We start from the raw sequence: 14666 nt of genomic DNA, 5'->3' as shown, positions 1-14666 counted from the left end.
TCCACTAGATGCTGTCCCACCCTAAACCACTCCAGGTGTGCCACCAGGATCTACGCTATTCCATTGTATGCCATTCCACTATATGCTTCTCGACTCTACACCACTCCAGTGTATGCCACTCCATCCTATGCCCCTCTATTCTATGCTAGTCCACTGAATGCAACTCCACGCTACGCCACTCCACTGTGTGATATTCAACTTTACCCAACTCCACTGTACAACCCTACAGTCTATGCCACTTAGCTGTATGCCACTCTACTGTATGCTAATACACTCTATGCTATTCCACTCTATGCCATTCCACTCTACTCCATTCTATGCTATTCCACTGTACACCACTCCATTCTACACCACTCCACTGTCCACTACTACACTGTTTGCAACTTCAATTTTTGCCTCTGACTGTATGATGTTCCACTCTATTCCACTCCACTGTATGCCACTTCCTTCAATGCTACTCCATTATTTGTCACTCTACTGTATGCCACTTTATCCCATTACACTGCATGCCACTCTAGTCTACATCACTCCCTTGTATGACACTCCAATGTATGCTACTGCACTATCAATTATTACACTCTACACCACTCCACTTTAAATAACTCCACTCTATGCCACTACACTATATGCCACTTCAATCAATACTACTCCATTGTATGCCACTCCACTGTACGCCGCTCCCCTATACATTATACCAGTCTATTCCACTCTCTGCTATTTCACTGTATGCTACTGAACTCAGGAACACTCTATGCCAGTCCACTCTTTGACACTCCACTGTATGATACGCTATTGTACACTATTCCACTCTATTCTATTCCACTGGATGGTAATCCACTCTATGCCACTACACTGTGCACCACTCCATTCTATGCTGCTCCAGTGTATGACTCTCTACTCCATGCTATGTAACTGACCTGTATAAATATCATGTATACTTTATGTCTCTGTACAACACCTTACTCCACTCTTTTCCATTATACTGCACTTTCCAACTCTATACTCCACTCTATGCATATACATTCCATTGTTCAGCACTCTATCCTGATATACAACACTTTTTCTACACTCTACGACACAACACTCTACTGTATGATACCCCACTTCAATTTACAACAGTTTAAAACCTACACTATGCCACTATACCACATTCCATGCCACTCTTCTCTATGACACACCAAAAGACTATTATACTTTCCTCCACACTATGTTTCTCCACTCCACTTAACACTACTCCACTATACAAGAGCTTACCTCACTCTAGGCTAATATACATCAATCCACTCCACTCTACACAGCTCCACTGTTTGACACACTACTGTACTCTGTGCAATTCTACTATACAAGACTTTACTAGACTGTACGTCAATCTTTGACACTTTTCTCCAATACATACTCCAAACACCCCACTGTACAGCACTGTACTATACTATATGCCTCTAAACAAAACTACTCCACTCTATTCCTCTCAAGGCATACTGTATTCTACTATGTGACACTATACGCACCTATTTTTATTCCACTGCACCCCACTTTATTCCACTCTACTCTATGATACAGTACTCCACTCTACTCTGCTCTACGCCAATCCACTCTACACCACTCTATGCAATTGTAACCTACAACACTGTATGCCAATCCACTCTATTACATTCTACAATGCTATACTGTACTCAACTCTACTCTTCAAAACTATACTTGACTGTATGTCACTCTACTCTACTGTTGTCCAAAACACTTTCCAATCTGGTACAGCATGCAGTTACACTCTTCTGTAAAACTCAGTACTCCAATTTAGAACACTTTACGTGACTGTATGCTATGCCACTCTGTTCTACTGCACTCCATGTCACTGTAATCTGTGACATGCCATTCCACCCCATGGCACTTGGCTCCACTTGACACTACCCCACTCCTGTGTACTCTACTTCACTATACTTACTTTACCACACTTTATCCCACTGTGCACCACTGCACCATACTTCAGTTTAAGCTGCTCCACTTTCTGGCATGTTACTCTATTGTATGGAACTCTACTCTACAACACTGTACTATACCCAGTGCCACTCTATGACACTTTACTCCACTCTACGCCACCCACTCTATGCCACTTTACTCCTATCTTTGATACTCCACTCTACTATATAACACTGCACTCTACTTTACAACACTCCTCTAATGTACTCTATGGCACTCCACCCAATGATACTCCACTCTGACACTCTATTTCACCCTACTCCACTTTAAAACACTCTACTCTATGACAGTTCACAGCACCCTCCACTACTCTACCACATGCCAGATGACTGTATAACTCGCTGATCCACTCTACGATACTTGACCCCACTATATGAGACACCAAGCCACTACACTATATTACACTTTAACACACTGCACGCTATTCCACTACACAAAAGTACTCTACTCTGTTCTACTCTACAATACTGCACTTTACATTAATAGACTTTACAATACTCCTCCGAAGCACTGTATGACACTCCACATAATAACACTCTACTCGGTGACAGTGGGCTGTATGATTTGAAACACTTTTTTCTTGAAAAATGTTTAAAAACATTGAAATTAAACAAGAAAACAATAGTTAGTGCTTAGTTATAGAGCGGAAAGTTATATTTTTGTGTTCTGTGTTTAGCGAGATGAAAAGAGATGAAAATAATGTGTATGGAGCTACACTACTTATAATAATTTAAAGGTGATGGATAAATTGTAGCTGTACTGGACTGCGCATGGAAAGCAAACACATAGTGTACTCCCAGTGGGCAGGAGCTTTGAAAATGCTCTCACCGGCTTGGAACAAACTTGAGATCTCTTCCCTACCCTCAATGATGTGGGCAGGGAAACAGATCAAGAAGAATTGCTTCCACCCAGGGGGAGCTGCATAAATAGCTCCTCCCTGCGAGCGTGCCAGCTCCTGCAGCATGCAGGTAGCTGGCTGGTACTGTTGCTGCCCCAGGAGAACCCCTGTGACTCCCAACAAGTGTATGATGAGCACCAGGGCACCCACTTTTAACAAATGCAGGCCCAGGGGATGGGGTCTTCGGACTGAAAAAAGTTCAGGGAGACGGGCCCCAATCCCCTTTATTTTAAGTAGGTAACCTAGGGGAAAAAGTCCCCCTGCTAACAAGGCTCGGGGAGTGGGGCAATGCAACCTTCCTCCCCTTTAAAAAAAAGGCCCTGGAATGGTTTCCACAGGGCCTAATTAGGCTTGGGAAGGGAGATGATGTGGCATCCCCTCCCATTTAAAAAAATGGCCTTGGGCGAAGGGTTCCTTAGGCCAGGCGGTGTGACCAACCCCCTCAACACACACAACCGAACACCCTAGGCAGCATGGGGTTGGCTGCCTTTAGGTTGCAGGCCATGCCTTATGGCAAACTCCCTACTGCACACAGCAGAAGGCATAATAATTACTGATGATTTATTCCTCAATAGTCAGATTTGGTAGTACATCTAAAGGAGCTCCTGAAAACACAATTCTAACAATAAAGAGTGTAAACAACCCTAGCCCAAATTTAGAGGTTTTCCATTGTTAAAAGAAAGCTAGAACTACATACCCAGAATTGACCTCTCCTCACTTCAATAAACCTTTTATTATTCAAACTGATGCTTCAGAAACAGGGATAGGGGCAGCGGTATTCCAGATTAATGACAAAGAGGAAGAGAAACCTATTTTAGTCATAAGTCACAATTTACTACCCCAAGAAAAGGTATATCCCGTAATTGAGAAGGAGTTTCTTGCCATCAAATGGACCTTTGAAAAACTCAGATACTATTTAGACAGGCAACCCTTTATTTTATATACTGACCATGCTTCTCTTACACCAAGTAACAACCTTTGTGTTCTGAGCTGGTTTTTATCACTCCACCTTTTCAATTTGAAATAGGACATAGAAATGGAAAAGAACAAGGCAATGGTGATTTTCTTTCCCAGTTTGCCCTTTTCTCCAATCGGGAAAATCTGAGAGAGGAGGGCATGTCAGTAAGAATAGAGCGAGGCCAGGAGTGCAGAGGACTTTCTGGGACCCATTCTGGGTCCACACTGAAGCCTGCACCTGAAAAAGAAAGAGAAAAAAGACTTTTGTTTTTAGGGGAAATTGAACTGGAAATAGAAACAGAAGATGGACAGTGACAAGAGATAAAAAGGGGAAGTGACTACAAGAAAGGATGAGGAACACGAGGAGACGAACAAGGAGGTTGCCACAGACATCAAAGAAAATATTGTGGAAAGGGATGTGCTGGGAGACTCACAGAAGAAGGAAATCTCCATTGCAATGGGTGTGACCACAGCAGAACCAGGCAGAAGGAGAAGACCTAACAAGGCTGCTGCCATACAGGAGGATCCAGAGAGGGGAAAGTGGTGCCAAAGGCTTGAGAGAGCGTATCTTATATAATCTATATTAACATGAAACGTTTATGAATTAATGTGTGACAATGCTACAAAAGAAACTATAATAATAATTTTTGCTTAAACGTGCACTTTAAATGTGACCACGGGGAGTGGCCGTCAATGTATACGTAGATTAATAATGAGGACTAAAATGTTTATATTATGTTTAAATAAGTTTGTACTAATGACTGCATTATTGAATCTGTGCTGAAATTCTCATAGGCCTTTAGTTAGCATGAGCCATAGCTTAGTCGCTTGGCTCTCATATTAAATGTATTTTTCTATTTTGGAGTGTGCTGACTCATAAAAGGACACGACCCTGCATGTTCTTTTTCTTCAAATTAGAAGACGAATGTAACCATGTTAGATCCGTTCTCATGCATACTTTTCCTTGCTCGTGGAATAAATGTTAAAAACAAACTGAAACAGTGTAGATTAATGTAATGTACAAGGTCATTCAAACCGGTGAAGACAATGGAACTGCTGACCAAAAGATGTGCAAAGAATTACAGAAAGATGAAATCATACCGGACGTGCCACCTCTGAAGACGTCAATTATGGAGACCAATCAAAGACTTGTAAAATAATATGGGGTGAAGAGTTAGGTTACTTAATGTATTTTCTGATAGGTTGAAGATAGTGGGGTATAACAAATGTCCAATAGAATTTTGGGGGAATGTACAATGGAAAAGGGATAAAAACCCATGTCACGGGGAGTCATGTAGGTGGGTTAGGGAATGCTATTGATTTTATTCAGAAACTCTGTCACTCTGTTTGTTGACTTGTTGGTTTACTTAAAACCATCCTCGCCCTTAGATTGTCCATTATACACTTTACCTCCTTATGAGGGAAGTGCCCTTTTGCCCCGGAGCTGAGTATTGACTGATGGCGAATTGACTGATGTCCTGAAGACGAAGACTGAACCTGTGCACTGACCTAAACCTTGGAGGGTAATTATGACAATGCATTTGTGATTTGTCTGTTTGCTTTTCCTTTCTAGATACCAACTGCTTACTTTTGACAGAGACTTTAGTTAGATGTTTTCCAAATTAGTGTTCTAAATTGTTTTGCATGAAGCCCAACATGTGAATGCTAATCAGTGGTTAGGACAGGGGTTCACCAAAACTGATGCAAATAGACAAATGACCGAGAATATGCTTTGTTGAACTGACGTGTTATTGAAACTCTGCTGAATTTGACCTATGTTCATGCCGTGTTATGTTCTGATATTTGAGATTCTTGCTTTAATGAAATCTTACCAAAGTTGACATATCGTGACTATGCTATTATGTGTCTTGGTGTTGAGATTAACGCATCTGCTTTTAGACTGTAATTAATAGGAAATAAAACTCATAAAATTATACTAAATCAGTGTGGTTATTCATGGCTGAAAGGTCATGGTAGCCTCTTGATTTGATTAATGACTTTGACTAAAGTAAAATGTATTGTTGTGATAAATATTGATGACATTATTGATGTATTGATTGACATATTGATTAGTTATCTTGTCCTAAGGTGTCTCTCAACTGGGTCAAAAGATTCATTGGCCTAAACCGAGTCCTGATGTGTAATAAAATATCATAAAGGGACGCGTTATCAGTTCTGGTAGCAGAGCGACGGTTTGGCCCTTTGGGCCCTAGGACAGACGGAGAATTATTGTTTAGACTGTTTTTCTGAGATAATGCAAATTGGAGGTATGATGTGTTTCTAAATTCACCATCACTTTCCCGGGATCTCCTAAGTGAGTTGGGAATGTTCTCGGCATCATAGCATGCGTAGTGTAGGATTTGCGCTTGCTCAGCTTATGCATCTTGCAGGTGATTTGTGAAGTTTGTGTGTATCTAGGCCAGGTAAATGTTGTTTTAGTAGGAGTAGGCGTACTCCGCAGTATGAGAGTAGGGAAGTCGGCGTACTTCATATGAGTGTGGCGCTTTGTGCTCAAAATTATCCACATGGTTGGTTGTTTATGTACGGACCCGTCGTGGTCTAAGACTCCGGAGTATATTGACAAGTGTAGAAGACACTTGGGTTTATGTTGTAATTTGTGCGGTTTAAGTAGGTCAATCGGGCGTGGTTGACAAGTCGAGATTGAGTCAAAATTGTATGTGTGAAACTTTCGATGGAGATTTGGCAAGTTCTTAAGTGCACTAGGACGAACATTGACAAGTCGAGAGTAGGATTTGCGGGTCGAATTCTGCTTGCGGGTGCGGGAACTGAGAAGGAGAGAGTAGCGGCCGAGGCTTCAAGTGAAATCTCTGTAAAGTTCTGAAGCGAATGTGTTACCCTTCCTATAGTAAACCAGCAAATTTGTGTTGTTGTTGTTAAGGTGCTCGCAGTAATTTTTGCATTAGTTTGGTGTGAATCTAGTGAAGGGCGGACAAGCCGCAAGACTTTGGGGGTCATTCTGACCCTGGAGGTCATGGACCGCCAGGGCCAACGACCGCGGAAGCACCGCCAACAGGCTGGCGGTGCTTCCGGGGGCATTCTGACCGCGGCGGTAAAGCCGCGGTCAGAAAAGGGAAGCCGGCGGTTTCCCGCCGGCTTCCCGCTGCCCCAGGGAATCCTCCACGGCGGCGATGCAAGCAGCGCCGCCATGGGGATTCCGACCCCCTTTCCGCCAGCCTGGTTCTGGCGGTTTTCACCGCCAGAACCTGGCTGGCGGGAACGGGTGTCGTGGGGCCCCTGGGGGCCCCTGCAGTGCCCATGCCACTGGCATGGGCACTGCAGGGCCCCCCTAACAGGGCCCCACATAGATTTTCAGTGTCTGCGTGGCAGACACTGAAAATCGCGACAGGTGCAACTGCACCCGTCGCACCCCTTCCACTCCGCTGGCAATGGAGCCGACATCCTCGTGGAAGGGGGTTTCCCGCTGGGCGGGCGGGCGGCCTTCTGGCGGTCACCCGCCAGCCCAGCGGGAAACTCAGAATGACTGCTGCGGTCTTTTGACCGCGGTACGGTCTTCTGGCGGTTCCCGCCAGGCCGGCGTCAGTGGTGCCGCGCTGAGATAGGTCAGCTGTCGAGAGGGGTCGCGCACGGATTGGCTGCCGTCCGTGAGAGGCAATAGGTTGAGAAAGGTGGGTGAAGAGTGTCCTGGGGACTAAAGTCACTTTTTGATTAAATACAAACAAAAGGAAGACGTAAAGATGAACTTTGTCAAAGCTTTTAAGAGCGCTCTGAAAGGAGATGCATACATTACGGCGAGTGAAGCGGAGCCTACACCGCCTGAGGGAACTCCAGCTTACATAGTCATGGAGGAAAAAGGTTTTGCGCCTTGTTTGTGGATGAAACAGTGGCGCAAATTGACAGAAAAAGAGGGATGTTTGGCGTTCCCGGAACACGGGACGTTCAATACGAGAGTTCTAGAGAACTTAAGGTGGATGTTAAGTGTACAGAAGCCACCTCCGAGGCCAGCTCAGTATGAGGCTTTAGCAATTTGGGATTTAATGGCTATTAAGCAGAGACAAGAAAAATTCCAAAGAAGAATAAAGAGGGCAGAAAAGACTTTAGCAGAAGCTAGGTGGGATAATGAGAGCAAAATGTGGAGACGAGGAATAGTTGATGAATTAAAATTGTTCCCAGCTATAACACAGGGAGATGAGACGCAGGGAAAGAAAGCTACATGTAAAACAGACAAAGACTCTAGTAAGCCTAAAGAAACTAAGAGATCTTGGGAAGAAAAAGATGATTCAGACGATGAAGAATTCCTGAATCAGATATTAGATGATCGCCCGCCACCTTATGCGGTAAGCGACAATGTCCCGAGCACTAGTGCAGGTCCTGGGAACCAGACGCAGGAGAAGGGAGTTACTGATACAGCACAGACTAGTGATACAGGTTCGATACAGAATGATGTCAGTGTACCCACTGCACCAGACATGCACATACAGTTGCAACCTCCACCGCAGATACAGAGAATCTACCCAGACGTCCCAGTACTAAAGACTACTACAAACCTGATAGTGCCACCAGACCTGATATATACAAAATCGAGGTTAGTGCAGATTGAGCCAACTCCGCAATTGCTGCCCCAGCCACAACTGATACCAGGGTATATTCCAGCAGCAGGTCCTCTATTAATACCTGCACTGGCTTCAGAAAATCAGACCTTTGGAGTCGCTGCTCCACGGGGTTTGGGACCAGGTCAGACAGAGCTGCTGCCATATCATTGCCAATTACTGTTGGTCCACCTGTACCACTATATGCGCAGGGTAAACCTGAGACAAGTGATCAAGGAATGGGGACCCAGGAAATGATGAGAGGGGGACTCACAGGAACCCCTCGATCAATATCGCCAAGATCATAAACAGCTGACCACCTCAGGTCCCTGTTAAGCCTTAGTCCGATTGGGGCTCCTATTGAGGCGATAAGACAAGCAGGGTCAAGTGTGTTAGCCCCTCAGACAATGAGTGTGGAAACATCAAAGACTCCAATAAAGCAGGCAGGAAATATCTTGTTGCAAGGTTTTTCTGTGCAGCAACTAAACGAGTGGCTGGGAAATAATAAACCTTCACAACTTGCTGCAATAACGGCAGAGAGAGATGATTACCTGAACTTTGTGAGACTGGGCGTGGAAGCTGCTGAATTAGTGGACAGAACAATGGGGGTAAACAGATTAGAGTCATACACAGAAGCAGAATTGAGATACCTGTGCCCTAAGATTACTTAAGAAGTAGGCAAGGTACATCAGAAATTAGCAAACCTGTCAGATAAATACAATATTGATATTGAGAATACTAAACATTTGAAAAGAAGTTACAGGTTAGACTTTGATTCAAAAGACTTCGAGCATATGAGGTCGGCCAGAATGAAAGCGCATTTAAAGGAAATATTGCAAAGTGCGCAAATCTGGGGAGCGTTAGAAAAGTGGGAAGGCAGATGGGCTAAGAGACAAGGAGAAAGGTGACATCCCAGGATCGAGTAAAGCTAAAACTACACCAGATACGGAATCAGTAAAGATGCTACCAATGAGAGAAACAGCTGGTGGGGTTCTAATTCATGTACTGTGGTCCAGGGGAGACATCCTATCTTTCACAAATGATTATCCCAGGTTGAGGGAAAAACCGATCGGGTGGTACTAACAAACAGATAGGTTTGTGAAGCTTGCGAAGTGTCTTTGGGAAGACCTGAATACCTTGTTTGAGATCATTGTTCCGCCCGACTTATGGTTTGAGTGCAAGAGAGGGGTAGACTGGCCGACGCAGGAGCCTGCAAGGGATAAGGTGACCGGAGCACCCTCTGAGGAGGTGATGAAGTATTATCACACAGTAATTGAGTTTTTGAAGCAGAAAGTGACTGATTGGCAGAAAATTGACCGGACCTCACAGGAGGTTAAGGAATTGATACATGCTTATTATGAGAGGTTGTTGAAGGCATTTAAACATTACAGTGGTACTGAGACCATTGAGCCGAAAGACATGAACCATCTCGTGTTCAGATTTTTTGAAGGGTTGAGACCAGAGGTTAGCCAGATGATTAAGAATCATTTAATCTGTTGGCAAGCGAAGCCGATTGATGAGGTGTTGCAGTATGCGAAATACTGTAGTGATGAGATTGAGCTGAAGCAGAAAAAGTTGAAGGAGAAAGTGATGGTGATGCAGATAAGGGCTGCGGAGGCAGGAATGCAGGTAAATGGAATTCTGCAGATGATACAGCAGCAACCCCAAGGGAATGGTGTGTTTCAGGCACAACCAAGAGGTAGAGGTCGAGGTTTTGTGAATCGCGTTCCAGACTTGAATACTGTTGTGGTTCAAAATGACGCACAAGGGATGAAAAAGATGTCACCATGTCACGCGTGCGGGGGCGTGGGGCATTGGAAGCGGGAATGCCTAAATGTGGTGCAGGATGGTGTCATTCAACAAAGCACTAATGTCGGTACATTGCAAAATATGAGAGATCCAAAATTGAGAAATCAAAACCCGAACTTTCAAAGTAACATGGTCCAGATGCAAGGGTTACAGCCCATGCAGCAAATGCAAATGGCGCGTGTTCAACCAGCACAAATGCAGCAAGTACAACAGCAGATTCCCATGGTACCTAGACAGCAAATGCAACTACCAATGGCTTCAATGGGACAGCAACAGGTGATGCTTCCTCAGCAGGTCACAGGTCAAGTGATGAGCCAAAATAATACAGTACAGAAATTCCCATTGCGTGGTGAAGATGGAATGAATGAGGAATGGTCGGATGACAGTTCAGACAGTGAAGAGTGCAGGCTTGCAGCGTCCCTAGAAGTAGATCAGAGGGGACCCTATGTAGATGGAAAGGTAATGGGTCACAAGGTTTCATTCTTGGTTGATACTGGAGCTACACGCTCCACAGTTAGGAGTGCAGAGGTTCCGAAATTGCCACTTTCGGGAAGTACCATAAGAGTGGTCGGAGTAGCAGACCAGTACTTGACAAATCCAATTACAGATCCAGTGCAAGTAGAGATTTGCAACTTCCAGGGACTGCATAAGTTTGTAGTCTATGATTCAAGTCCAGTATCCCTTCTGGGAAGAGACTTACTGTGCAAGACGAAATGCTTGATTACCTGTTCCAATGATGGAATTGAGGTACAGACTAACAGTGATGATGAAGGGGATGATGGTCAGTTCTCAGAGTTAGAGACAGAAACCGCGAATGAAGATTACCCTTTGATAACATTATTCCCGATGCTTACAGTGACTGATTTACCGGCTGAATTACATGGAACAGTGACAGAGAAGGTGTGGAATTTGACAGGAAAGGAAGTGGGACTGATAAAAGGAGTGGAACCAGTTAAAGTACAAGTAAAGCCAAATGCAGTGTTTTCCCAGGTGCCACAATATCACATGGCACAAGATGTTCTTCTCCAGGTGGCACAAATAATTGCAGACTTTGTGAAACAGGGAGTCCTGAAGGAGGTATTGAGCAGTCCATGTAATTCACCGATAATGGGTCTGAAAAAGCCCTGTGGGAAGGTTCGAATTGTGCAGGATTTGAGAAAAATAAATGAGATTGTGGTGAAGTGTTGCCCAATAGTGCCAAATCTGGCAGTGATCATGTTTCAGGTTCCGTGTGATGCTGAATGGTTCACCGTTGTAGACTTGTCACAAGCCTTCTTTTCGGTGCCTCTTCATGAGGACAGCCAATTTTTCTTCAGTTTTAAATTCCTGGACAAGGTGTACAGTTGGTGCAGAATTCCACAAGGGTTTTCTGAGTCACCGTCCATCTTTAATCAGATATTGAAAAAGGACTTAGAATCCTTAGTACTGCCTTTCAAATTGACACTAGTACAATACATTGACGACTTGCTGATTGTGTCCAGGACAAAAGATGACTGTAAATATGACACAATTGCCTTACGGAATCACTTAGGAAAGAACAGACATAAAGTGTCGCCAAAGAAGCTGCAATACTGTCAGAAAGAGGTGAAGTACTTAGGACACTTGATTGAGAGAGGGTCCAGGAGGATATATAATGAAAGGGTGACAGCTATTCTGCAAATGAACCCTCGACAACAAAGAGAGATGTCAGGATGTTTTTGGGAATGGTGGGCTACTGTCGCCAGTGGATACCCAACTTCTCAATTATCTTAAAACCCTTGATGAAGCTGACAGGTAAAGAGATTAAGGATGAACCGTACACCATAACCCTATCAAAAGAAGAGCTTGAGTAATTCATGGAATTGAGAGAGTGCATGTGCAGGGCACCAGCTTTGGGTATGCCTACACAAAACCTTTTCTACTGTTTTGTCATGAACGTGATGCTTGTTCTTTGTCTGTCTTAACACAGGTCCATGAAGGTGCAAACCGCTGTGTAGCATATTTTTCAGCTACCTTGGACCCCATCGCAGCAGCCTTACCGGGTTGTTTGCGCGCAGTTGCAGCAGTTGGTCAAAGCCTCACGCAGTGTGAAGGCATAGTGATGGGACATCCCTTGACAGTAATGGTTCCACATTCAGTTGAAATCTTGCTTTCTCGAACTAAAACTCAGCACATGACAAATGCCCGATTTACCAGATATTAGACAATTATATTGCGGTCACCTAATGTTTCACTGAAGCGATGTACTGTATTAAACCCGGCAACTTTGCTTCCTGTTGAGAGTACCGAGATTGATAATGAAGACGAAGTGGAGCATGATTGTCTTGAGGTAACAGAACTATGTACCAAGCCCCGACCTGATATTCAAGATACACAGTTAAAAGAAAATGACTGCATTATGTTTGTTGATGGATCCTGTTTGAGAGATTCACTCGGAATGCTGAGAGCTGGTTACGCTGTATTTACTATAGCTGGTATTATTGAAGCTTCCTGGCTCAAGAGAGTGTATTCCGCACAAGTGGCAGAATTAATTGCCCTTACTAAGGCATGACACGCAGCTGAGAATCTGAGAGTCACTATCTATACTGACAACAGATACGGATTTGGAATTGTACATGATTTTGACCAATTGTGGTCACAGAGAGGTTTCATGACCTCTTCTGGTTCTCCTGTGAAAAATGGTGAACAAATTAAGGATTTGTTACATGCAATTCAGTTACCTCTTGAAATTGCCGTGGTGAAATGCAATGCTTATGTTAAGTTGCAAGACTTTGTGTCCATGGGAAACGGCTGTGCAGATCAAGTCACAAGATTTTGTGCATTGAACTGTATATCGTTCAAGGATCAGTGGGAATTGTTACCGCAAACTGAAAATGACACCTGTTTGAACAATGCATTAAGGGTGGTCGCTACACTAGATGAGCTAAAAACACTACAGGGTCGTGCTAGCAAAGAGGAAAAACGCTCCTGGCAGAGAATGCAATGCGTACAAAGAGCTGATGACTTGTGGGTCTCAGAGGAGGTGAAACTGGTTTTGCCGAACAGTCTTCTGTCACAATTTGTGAGGCTTTACCATGGACAGGCACATCTTGGGAGAGATGCAATGATCAGGTCATTCAAGATTGATTGGTTTAACCCAAAGTTCAGACATGCCGCAGAGGTTACTTGTCACAGGTGCATCATCTGTCAACAGATGAATGCCGGAAAAGGGACTGTGTTAACTCTGAGCCACATAGGGAGAGCTGGCGGTCCATTTAGCAAGATGCAAATGGATTTCATTGAAATGCCTGTTTGTGGAGGATTGAAGTACGTGTTGGTGATTGTGTGTGTTTTCAGCCACTGGATTGAAGCTTACCCCACACGTAGAAACGACAGTCTCACAGTTGCAAAGCTGCTGCTTAGGGAACTAATACCTAGGTTCAAGATTCGGGTTTCAGGTCTCTATAGAATCAGATAGGGGCAGACACTTTGACAATGAGGTGATTAAGCTCTTGTGTGCCGCATTAGGCATTGAACAGAAGCTGCATTGTAGCTACCGCCCTGAAGCATGAGGGCTAGTAGAACAAATGAACGGTACCTTGAAATCGAGAATGGCGAAGATGTGCGCAGCTACCAATATAAAATGGCCAGATGCATTGCCCTTAGTGCTGATGTCGATGAGGAACACCCCTGATAAGAAGACAGGACTATCACCCCATGAGATCCTTATGGGTAGAGCTATGAGGCTACACGCAGTACCTGCAAATGCTCTTGTGAATATAACGGATGATATGGTGTTGGACTACTGCAAAGGTTTGGCTGATGTGGTTCGCTCTTTTTCTCACCAGGTGGAAGCCAACACATTGCCACCGATCAGTGATCCAGGTCACACTCTGCAAGCCAGTGACTGGGTGGTTGTCAAGAAGCAGGTGAGAAAGTCGTGTTTGGAGCCGCGCTGGAAGGGGCCATATCAAGTAATATTGACAACAATCACTGCTGTGAAATGTGCAGGCGTTCCAAACTGGATACATGCCAGTCACACAAAGAAGGTAACGTGTCCAACTGATGAGGAACTTGAAGTTTCCGACTCAACAGTTCCAGAGAGGGAAGTATCAGGGCCTGGAAATAGCCAAAAGAGAACTGAGACTGCAGGAGAGCCCACTGAGAACAGCCTTGTCCCTCACACAGTAAACGAGTTCGAGAGAGGTGACAATGTGCCTATCTCAGTAGAGGCAGCGGGAGAACTAAATCAAGGAGAGGTTCTCCCAGAAGCAGACGGATACGGGTAAAAGCTTGAGCCCATTACAGATCCAGCAGAAGAAGAAGAAGGGGAAATAGTAGAAAGAGACCAAAGTACACCGGCATCCCCTGAACCATTTGCAGGTACATCAAGAGAAAACACCATAGCACAAGAGGAGGGTGCTGTTCAGCGTCCTGAAAGGACAAGTAGGAAAAAGACGCATAAGGGAGATAACTGGCCAGAGAAGCAGGCTGCGAAA

The sequence above is a fragment of the Pleurodeles waltl genome, chromosome 1_2 (assembly GCF_031143425.1).
Source record: "Pleurodeles waltl isolate 20211129_DDA chromosome 1_2, aPleWal1.hap1.20221129, whole genome shotgun sequence".
In the NCBI taxonomy this organism is placed as follows: Eukaryota; Metazoa; Chordata; class Amphibia; order Caudata; family Salamandridae; genus Pleurodeles; species Pleurodeles waltl.
Note: the sequence above shows the minus strand (reverse complement) of the source record.